Source organism: Apium graveolens, chromosome 7 (genome assembly GCF_009905375.1).
Source record: "Apium graveolens cultivar Ventura chromosome 7, ASM990537v1, whole genome shotgun sequence".
Classification (NCBI taxonomy): Eukaryota; Viridiplantae; Streptophyta; class Magnoliopsida; order Apiales; family Apiaceae; genus Apium; species Apium graveolens.
The window spans coordinates 97,075,166-97,086,793 of record NC_133653.1 but is presented as its reverse complement, the minus strand read 5'-3'; the positions used below and the strand labels follow the sequence as shown (position 1 = coordinate 97,086,793).

The following is an 11,628-nucleotide window of genomic DNA, read 5'->3' as shown; positions in this document are numbered from 1 at the left end:
CAGTGTTACACCTACAAAACCCTCGACTGAGCTCTTAGACTCGCTCCTCTGATTGAGTTGCTGACTCAAAAATTTATGTAAACCTTCCTACACTCCTTTGACTCTACTCCTAACCTAAATCAGGGACTCAAACCTGTAGCTCTGATACCAACTGTGACGACCTCAACCCCGGGGTCAGGAGTTGACGTCACCAACAACAATAATAACAACATAATATAATACAAATCATTAATAATACATAATCACGACCCCTTTTACCAAGACCTTTTCCAGGTTTAAGTATGATTTAGGGTACAACTATTACAAGACTAACTTATAACAAACCATCCTGACGCAACTAACTTAATACAGCAACTCAACAGACCATCTTTGGTCCAACACAGCTACCTCAGAGAAGCCTGGTACGGAAGGAACTGGAGCTCTGCCCTGACTACGACGAAAGAATTTTTTAAGCATCTGCAATACATATATTCAAAACATTCTGCAAGGGCGAGCAATCAATTGCCCAACAGTACCACCATATGAATAACAAGCAAACGATTTAACGAATGAACGCGCGGGTGAATTTATTCCCAAAAATTTCCAAAATAATTTTAAAATTATAGAAATATTCTAAATTTATTAAAATATAATTTTCGTAATTTTTGAAGCATTTCTGGATTTAATATTGATTTTACAAATAACTGCAGTCGGAAAATCATTTAAGGGTAAATAATTAATGAAATATTGATTTCTTAATTTTATAAAATCCCAAAAATAATAAATAAAATTATAAAGCAATAAAAATAATTTAAGAGATAACCCAAGTATTTATGAATATAAATCTTAAATAAAATCACCTTTAAATATAAAAACAAAATAACTCAGCTTCACAACGAATCACATAAATGATACTCGAACACCAATGAACACACATAATTAATGACAAAATAATATCCAGCTGACAGAACCCATACACATATTTTATTTATTTAATTATTCAATAACTACACATTTAAATAAGAAAAATATACGAGTCGTTATCGCAACTATATGCAATATACTAACATGATAACAAATACACAAATCAAAAATAAAAACAAATAACTATATGACAAATATGCGAACTATATAAACTAAACTATCGTGAATATGCAACTATATGGACTCACACATAAATATTCCTTAACTATCACCCCAAAACTTAAAAATTTCACTGTCCTCAGTGAAGGTAATAGCAAGGAATCAAGGCATACCTACTCAGAAGAAGAATGATCATCACCCTCCGCGGGTGGAGTGTCAGGAGGCGGGTACATAGAATCTTCTCCCAAAACTGGCCACTGTATGTCCACCCTCGTGGCTCGAAAAGCTGTACCCAATGCCTGAGTAAGATCTTGTGCAAACCTGCTCTGCGACTCATACATCACATCATCTGCCTCGTCAAATGCCTATACTGCGTCGGGCCTAAACCAACACTATCCTCTGCCTCCTGCTGCCGCTATTGAAAAGAACTAGCCTCACCAATTTGATGTCTCCACGCTGCTCTGCGTGCCTGATTCGAACCACCAGCATACGTCTGATCGGCTGGATGGCCACTCGCCAAATGTTCATAGGTGTACCCAAGTCCATTCTCATCAGCCTTCCCACCATACCACTCTTGCATGCTTAAGATCGTAGAACTGTCGATGGGGGCACTCGATAAATGAAACTGCTCGTGTGCGGGTAAATGAACACCGATCGCAACACAAATCTTGGTCACAGTCGAGGCATAAGGGATAGACCCTGTAGTGCTTCCACGCAAAAACCGCAAAATACCCTGATGAATAAAAGAACCGAGATCCATATAATCTCCATGTAAAATCCCCCATAAAAACTTCGCACAATCCATAGTCACATCATGCACATTGAGAAGAAGGCATGATATTCGCACAATTAAAAGCATTCCAAGTACGAGAAAACCTGTTCATGCATGAAGCAAGGAAATTGAGATACCCGTTCGATCCCTTCTTGAATTTCCAATGTGTATTCGGGATACACAAAGTAGCCATAAGAAAATCCAAATCAAAGTCCTTCCCCGTATTATTAACACACTCCTCCTGAGTTGGCTTCCTCACAGGTTGGTTGACAACCCCGCGAATAGCCTCCGGGGTGTATTCCACTGTCAAACCACGCACCAACGAATACCCATTCTTCTCAGTTTTGCATTCGCATAGAACCCGCGAACGATACTCATAGGCACAACCGTGGGTTCCTCACAAAATGAAACCCAAGCCATCTCCAAGATCATCTCGAGAAGCGTACCATCCTAACCCGAAGGTAGAAAACCCCTCTCTTTCGCTATCTGCTTAAACAACAACCTTGTGTACTCTGTTTCAGCCTCTGGAGTAACAAATCCTGGCCTCGTACCCCCAACACTCGAAGTATCGGTAGAGGCGGGGTTAGTGCTGCTGCTTCCTTGAGTACGGGCTCTCTTTGGTTCCCTTGGAATTGATTAAGTGAGATAAGTGAGGTGTGTAGAGAGATTTAGGGTTTGAGAGAATAAAAGTAATGGAGATGGATGTATATAGGTGCATGTATATATAGAGAATTATAATTAGATTAGGTTTGTGGGGTAGTGACTGTGGGTTAGTGGAAGTAGTGGGAATATGGGAAAATTAGGGAGTAAATCGAGGATAATAAAATGGGTATAAACCGCTATGTGCATATTTTTTTTCTAATTTTTTGGTTTTATATATTTTTTTCTTTTTCTGGGGCTCAGCGCGGCCGCCTGGCTTGGGAGAACGGGCGCGCCGTGGTTCTGTAGTTTCAGCACGGCCGCCCCGCTTCCCAGCGCGGGCGTGCCGTGTTTCTGTTGTTTCATCGCGGCCGCCCCGCTTTCCAGCGCGGGCGCACCGTGCTCCTGGAAAAAAAATCCCCTATTTTTTTGTGTTTTCTTCCTTCTATATTCTTTTTTTTCCTACTAATATATAACAAGCTTGGGTTGCCTCCCAAGAAGCACTTGGTGTACATCGCTAGTTTGACGTATAATTCTGAGATCAAATTGATAATAAAACGACACTAATAACCACACGGTTTGCCGTATCTCCATAGTAATACTTCAAACGCTGTCCATTTACCTTGAATGCCTGGCCTGGATCATCCTCAAAAATTTCCACCGCTCCATGTGAAAACACAGTTTTGACAATATACGACCATGAACATCTCGACTTCAATTTTCCAGGAAAAAGACGGAGACGAGAGTTGAACAAAAGAACTTGTTGCCCCGGCACAAATGATTTGAGCACTAGACCCCTATCGTGCCACCTCTTGACTTTCTCCTTATATATTTTGTTGTTCTCATACGCTTGAAGCCAGAACTCGTCAAGTTCATTCAATTGAAGCATCCTTTTCTTACCAGCTACAGTCAAATCAAGGTTCAGTTTCTTCAAAGCCCAATATGCCTTGTGCTCTAGCTCTTCAGGCAAATGACATCATTTATCATAAACCAATTGAAATGGTGACATGTCTAGCAGAGTCTTGAATATCGTTCGATACACCCAAACAGCTTCATCCAGCTTCAAAGACCAATCCTTTCTCGATAGACATACAACCTTCTCCAGAATTTGCTTGATCTCTCTGTTAGATACCTCAGCTTGACCATTAGTCTGAGGATGGTAGGCTGTATAAATGCGATGATTCACATTATATCTTTGCATCATAATAGTGAACTTGCGATTGCAGAAATGCGATCCCTCGTCACTGATTATGACTCACGGAGTCCCAAATCTTGTGAATATCTGCTTGTGAAGAAAATTGAGCACTACCTTCGCATGATCTGTCGGCAAAGCCTTAACTTCCACCCATTTTGAGACATAATCTACTGCCAACAAGATATACTGATTGTTGCACGATGAGATAAATGGCCCCATGAAGTCAATTCCCCAAACATCGAAGACCTCAACCTCGAGAAGCATATTAAGAAGCATCTCATTTTTCTTTGACATATTACCAACATGCTGACAACGATCATACTTCAAAATGAACTGATGCACATCCTTAAACAATGTAGGCCAAAAGAATCCTATTTGAAGGATACGAGATAATGTCTTTTCTCCACCATAATGGCTTCCATAAACAGTTGAATAGAAGTCTCGCAAAATACCCTCCGTCTCGCTGTACGGAATACATCTCTTGATGATTTGGTCAGCTACCTGCTGAAACAAAAATGGCTCATCCCACATGTACCATTTCACCTCTTGAAGAAACTTATTCCTTTGAGCAGAAGTTAAGTCTGGGGGCATAATGTTGCTCACAAGATAGTTCACAATGTCTGCGAACCACGGTTCTTCTTCTTGCACCCCTAACAGCTACTCGTCGGGAAAAGACTAATTTATCAATATCTTATCCTGTCCGGTTGTACTTGGATCTTCAAACCGAGAGAGATGATCTATAACTTGATTCTCAATACCTTTCCTATCCTTGATCTCCAACTCAAACTCCTGAAGTAAAAGAACCCATCTAATCAATCTAGGCTTCGAGTCCTTCTTCGAGATGAGATAGCGAATCACAGCGTGATCCCTGAAATATATCACCTTCGTCCCAAGCAAATAAGATTGAAACTTCTCAAAACATAGACAATGGCCAATAGCTCCTTCTCAGTAGTAGTGTAGTTCAGTTGAGCACCATTGAGGGTCTTACTAGCATAGTAGACCACATAAAATATATTGTTCTTCCTTTGCCCAAGAACTGCTCCAACTACATAGTCACTTGCATCGCACATCATTTCAAAAGGCTCATTCCAATCCGGTGCAGTTATGATAGGTGCCATGATTAAGCTCTTCTTTAAGCTCTCAAAAGAAGCTAGACACTCATCATCAAACTTGAAATGGACATCTTTCTCAAGTAGATTGCAGAACGACTTCGAGATTTTAGAAAAATCCTTGATGAACCGCCGATAGAAACCCGCATGACCAAGAAAACTGCAGATCTCCTTAACAGAATTTGGTGGAGGAAGGTTTTCAATAACCCCCACCTTGGTTTTGTCCACCTCAAGACCTATACTAAAGATCTTGTGCCCAAGAAATGATGCCCTGTTGCACCATAAAGTGACATTTCTCCCATTGAGAACCAGATTAGTCTCAACACACCTTTTAAGAATTGCGCCAAGATTTGGTAAGCACTCGTCAAAAGAATCCTCGAACACAGAAAAATCATCCATGAACACCTTCACATTCTGACCAATCATGTCAGAGAAGATGGTCATCGTGCATCTCTGAAATGTGCCAGGTGCACAACATAACCTAAAAGAAACTCTTCTAAAGGCAAAAGTACCAAATGGACAAGTGAAGATAGTCTTTTCCTGATCTTCTGGAGTGATGCAAATCTTACTATAACCCGAATAGCCATCTAGAAGACAGTTGTACTCATGCCTAGCCAACCTGTCAAGCATCTGATCAATAAAAGGAAGAGGGAAGTGATCCTTCCTCGTGGACTTGTTCAGCTTCTTGTAATCCATGTAGACTCTCCATCCCGTGACTGTTCGAGTAGGAATGAGCTCATTCTTTACATTAGCAACCATGGTGATGCATTCTTTCATCGGCACACACTGAACTGGGCTTACCCAAGAACTGTCAGAGATAAGATAAATGATACTTGCGTCTAGCCACTTAAGAATTTCCTTCTTCACAACCTCCTTCATGATCGGATTTAGCCTTTTCTGTTGCTCAACAGTCGGCTTGCTTCCTTCCTTTAGCATAAGTTTATTTATGCAATAAGAAGGGCTAATTCCCTTAATATCTGCTATAGTCCATCCAATTTCCGACTTGAACTCTCTCAGAATTCTCAAGAGCTTTTCCTCATCTCTTCCTGAAAGGTCAGATGCAATAATAACAGGAAAAGTAGATGCATCACCTAAAAACGCATACCTTAAGTATTCAAGAAAAGGTTTAAGCTTGAGTGTAGGAGCTTCCTTAATAGATGGCTTGAGATGCCCCTCGGCATTTTTGAGTTCTGACAATCTAAAATATTCAAAAGGCATATATAGCCTTCACTTCCAAGGAGAAGTGTAACGCCCTCCAGACCCGGGGTATAAGTCTGGGGGTTACTAGCTAATCACCAAACCTGTACAATCTGATTAACAAATAATAAAGAAATAAAATTAAACCCCTTTAGACACTAATCAGGATCTTTTTAGGTTGAAGAATGAAAACAAGAACCACTAACTACTTTATTACAAAACCAAATTCAAAATCTCACAAGCTCTCTTTATTACAGACCATTGTCTAATTCATTTTAAACTAAGTTCAACTTTTATTCAAACACACACACTATCTATCAACACTCCACCTGTTCGGGCAACTCAAAGCTTTCTTCCTGGATTGGGATCAACACCTTGGATATGAGAGGATCCCGAGGTTTGACCCGCTTCTTTACCACTCGAGTCATGATGGGTTTCATATTTCTTCTTAACTGAAAACAATAAGGTGAATAACAACAAAAAGGGGTGAGCCAAAAATTACTCAACAAGTCCACAAAATATAAACAGTGTTAAAGCATTTTAAATGAATCCGTAATCCTGGGTATATCTGCAAAGATATAACCCCCACGAGAATAGAAAGAAGGCCATTACTAGCGAGTACAAATGAACTAAACTGGACACAAGTTCGTATCTATATTCTGCTGATCAGTCAGAATATAATGCAGATTTATATCTCAATATATAGATCCAGTCGGGTACCCAGGCACAACGGCCCATGTCGAGGCACCAGTTAAATCCCGGTCCTCAGGATTAAGACACACTCAATCCCAAAAAAAAAATAGCATTATCCAGTCCATCGCTTAGCAACACGAACAATCGGTATGCTTTGATATATTCTAAACACCAGAATATATCAATCTCAATGTATCATCAATGGAATATGAATCAGAAATTCAAAGGAACGTAGAAATCAAGAATCGAAATGAAATATGAACAAAGGAATAGCAAGTGTGTATCAGTGAATAAGAATAAGAATCAAAAGAGTGTAAATGTGATAAACATCTGAAGAAATGTCACTATTCTGAAAGTAGAATAGGGGAAAAACTTGCCTTTTGCGCGACTCACTGCAATTAGATCACTTTCGTCTATCACTTTTGACTATTACCGACTCAACCTGCCTGGCTGGCTTAGCTTCTGTTAGCAAAATAGACTGGTTAAGTCATTTCGTACTTCAATTGCATCTTGAATCGACTTCACACCGTTCCTAACATCTACCCATGCGCTTATGACTGACTCATATATTATTTATTAGCAAATAAGACTCAATTAACCACGTACTACACATAAGCACATAATCATTTTTATAGTTAAAATAATTTTTAGAACCAAAATCGACTCGCTGATCGCTCAACTGATCATTATTTGACACGTTTCCCATTTTTCCGGAATTTTTCGGACTCGTCTCGGCACGCATTGCGACTGATAATCAAACAACTAAAAAAATTAACTAATTTCTAGAAGAAATTAAGCTTTGATATTATTTTTAATAAAAATAATTCATTTTTCTGAGTCAACAGGCTTTCGTTTCACTCGAATCGGACTAACGGTTGAATTATTATCAATTAAACACAGATAATTCAAATTTTTATTCACTATAAATATTTATTACTAATTTTTAAAACTCAAAAATAATTTTTAAATCATTATTTAAGAAAAATCAGAATTAAAAATGATTTTTCTATAATTTTTGGAATTAAAATGAATTTATTATGATTTATTGAAAATTATTTGATTAATTATCAAAATAATTAATCATTTTTAAACAATTAATAAATAGTTAATAAATAATAAATAAATAAATAATAAATAATTAAGAAAATAATTCAATCTGATTTTTAGAAAATAATTCAGAATTATTTATAATATAAATCAATTAATTAAATAATAAATTAATCAATTTATAAAATAAATAAATCTGATTTTCAAAATTAATAAAATAAAATTAAAATTAAAAATCCAGAAACATATGTCGGAAACCAACCATCTGACAAAAAAGATCAAAACCGGGTTGACAAACGGGTCAACCGGGTCACCATCCGGGTCATGAAGAATATGACCGGATTTTTCCAGAATCCGGCCACCGGCCAGGATTTTGGCGAGTCAAAATCAGGCCAAAAACAACACCGTTTGGTGTGGTTTTTACTGGGTTTCAATTCCACACAACTGCAGCAACTCAACTACGGTCAAAACATACCAAAAACATCACTGAAACTTTATCTCCGATCAAAACCATCATGAACTCCGGCCAAAAAATCGAATTTGCAGAATCGTACATGAAATTGAACGTTTAATAGTGCAAATCAAAGCTAAGAACATATACAATCATAACCCTAACCTTTCAAGAACCACAGATTCACAAAAATCATCGAGTTGTATTTTGAAAATTTGATATAAAACCTAGAAATCGAATTCATCGATTTAAGTATCGTTTGTTCAATTAATGAGTACCAATCGATTGTTTGCAACACAGAGAATCTATATCAGTCATCAAAATCATTCAACAACCCCTAGACTAAAATCCCCAAATCACAGCTATGAACCTTAGAATCGAAATAAAAAATATGCTGATTTAAACATGAAATTGATGATACAAACCGAAAGAACACTTCAAGAGCTTCGTTTTGAGTACTTACATGACTGTAAACGATGCCGGAAACTGATCGGAATCACTGCTCGATTTCTTGACCCGAATTACAAACCCTAACCCGACTGCAGAGAATTTTGGGTATTTTTATGATTTTTAATTAATAATTATGATTAATTAAATAAAAATTAGGCTATTTATAGTAGTGAAATTAATACTCCTAATTAAAATTAAGGCCCTAATTCTACACTTTTTAAAAAATAATTTTTGAGTATTAAAATTTAATTTATAAATATTTTATATATTCAATATATATGCCAAAATTTCCCAAAAATTGTGAATATTGCAAAAATGCAAAGAAATAATATAAATGAAAGTCCTATAATTTTATAAAAATAAAAATATGATTTTTGTGGGGTTTTGACACCCAATGGGGCCCGGAAAAGTCATTTTTCGTAAAACGAGAAAATTTATAAAATATCTAGATGTTCAGAATAATGCGATGGTAAAAGCCGTTTGATGAAAAATAAGGCCCATTATTTTATTTGAAATACTGGCTTTAAAATCATAGTTTGGGTCGTAAAACGTTTGAAATGAAAGTGATGAATGCACAATAAAATATTTGAAAAATATCTTGAAAATATAGAAATGACACAGAATGCACATAACACGTAACAATTAGGGTTTAATAGATAATCACACATAAATGACACATTAACACACCTTATTTATTATGATTATGATATAATACAAATGTAAATTTCCCATTCGTTACAAGAAGCATTCAAATACTGCAACTGCTCATCACCTTCATCATCTTCACTATCTGAATCCCCCATCAAGGCTTTCTCTAAGGCATCATACCTCAGCATTTGAACAAGTTCTGAAGTAACCATATAATCGACCAATTCCACTTTTAAGCTCGCCTCTCTATTAGTAGGGATTTTCATGGCATTAAAAACATTAAAGGTCACATCCTAATCCAGTACTCGTATAGTGAGCTCACCCTTCTACATTTCAATCAAGGTTCGGCCAGTAGCCAAGAAAGGTCTTCCCAAGATTATGAGAAACTTTTTATCCTCCTCAAAATCAAGAATTACAAAGTCAGTAGGTAAGATGAGTTTGTCCACCTTGACCAGGACATCCCCCAAAATGCCTCGTGGATATGTAATAGAACGTTCGGCCAACTGCAAGGACATATATGTAGGCTTTGGATCAGGTAAACCCAACATCTTGAAAATAGACAAAGGCATCAGATAGATGCTAGCTCCCAAATCACATAAACACTTGTCGAACGACAAGTTTCCGATGGTGCAAGGAATAATAAAGCTTCCAGGATCTTTAAGCTTCGGATGCAACTTCTGTTGGAGCACAACACTGCATTCCTCCATAAGAGCAATGGTTTCTCAGTCATTGAGCTTCACTTACCGAGAGAGAATACCTTTCATAAACTTTGCAGAGCTAGGCATCTGTTTAAGAGCTTCAGCAAAAGGAATGTTGATATGAAGTTTCTTGAACACCTCCAGAAGCGTAGCAAATTGGTTTCCAACTTTTGTTTATGCAACCTCTTAGGAAAAGGAGGTGGAGGATAGACCTGTTTCTCCCCTGTATTACCCTTAGGAGGAGTGTGTTCCACAATTTTCTTCCTTGATTCCACTTCCGCTTCCTTCTACACATCTTCTTCAGCCACAACTTCATCTTCTGAAACTTGAGATTTTTCAGGGCTTGCAACCTTCCCCAACCTCAATGTAATTGCCTTAACCTGCTCTTTTGCTTCCCTCTTGCCTGGAAATTCTGTGTCACTAGGGAGTATACCAGGTTGTCGATTCAAGAAAGCATTGGCAATCTGCCCAATTTGATTCTTCAGAGTCTTGATCGAAACCGCTTGGCTCTTACACATGAGCCTCAACTCCTCCAATTCATATTTTTCATTAGATTGACTTGTACTTCCATGCGGCAGTTGTTAAAGTTGGAGTTGTTGTTTTGGTGCATATTGCGGTTGTTGAAAACCTGGAGGGTTGAATTTCTTTGCTGTATACTACTGATAAGGCTGTTGCACTGCATTCAGATTGTTGCTCCAACTGAAGTTAGGATGATTGCGGTTGTTGGGATGATAAGTGGCTGGAACTGGTTACTTCAACCTCTGAAAGTTGCTCACAAATTGGGCTGATTCACTAGATATAGCACACTGCTCTATTTCATGCACACTAGCATAAAGCTCACAGACACTAATGATCTAATTAACTCCATAATTAGCCAAATAATCCACCTTCATTGTTAAAGCCTTAAGCTGAGCAGCTATAGCAGTAGCTGTATTCACCTCCAGAATTCTTGCTACCTTGCCTTGAGGTAGTCTCTGAGTTGGGTTCTGGTATTCATTAGCAGCCATCAGTTCAATCAACTCATAAGCTTAATCATAGCTTTTAGCTCATAAGGCTCCACCTGATGCTGCATCGAGCATGGGTCTAGACTGTGCTCCCGAACCATTGTAAAAGCAGTTAATAATCATTCAGTCAGGCATCCCATGATGAGGACACTTCATCAGCATCTCCTTATAATGATCCCAAGCTTCACACAAAGATTCTCCCGATTGCAGCGCAAATTGAGTTAGAGCATTCCTGATTGCAACTGTCTTCGCCATAGGGAATAATTTAGTGAGAAACTTCTGAACAAGATCTTCCCAAGTAGTAATAGAGCCTGGTGGAAGAGAATGCAACCAACACTTAGGTTTATCCCTCAGAGAGAATGGGAAAAACCTCAGCTTAATAGCATCTTCAGAATTATTGTTGAATTTAAAAGTGTCGCAGATCTCGATGAAATCTCTAATGTGCATGTTGGGATCTTCCGTTGGAGAACCCCCAAACTGGACTGAATTCTACACCATTTGAATCATGCTGGACTTGATTTCAAAAGTGTTAGCCGTGATGGCTGGTCTGATAATGCTAGATTGTATGTCATTGATCTTCGGTTGAGAGTAATCCATCAAGGCCTTCGTATTCGCTGCTAGTTCTCCCATTACAATAACTTCTTTTTTAACCTCTTCAAAAAC

At 37.9% G+C, this 11,628-nt stretch overlaps 1 non-coding gene across 1 annotated transcript; it reads left to right on the top strand.

Moving 5' to 3' along the window:
* Positions 1 to 11,098: 11,098 nt before the first annotated feature.
* On the top strand, positions 11,099 to 11,205 carry LOC141676400 (small nucleolar RNA R71). The gene has a single exon (XR_012556993.1). It is a non-coding gene; the product is annotated as a small nucleolar RNA R71 (small nucleolar RNA).
* The last annotated feature ends 423 nt before the right edge of the window (positions 11,206 to 11,628 follow it).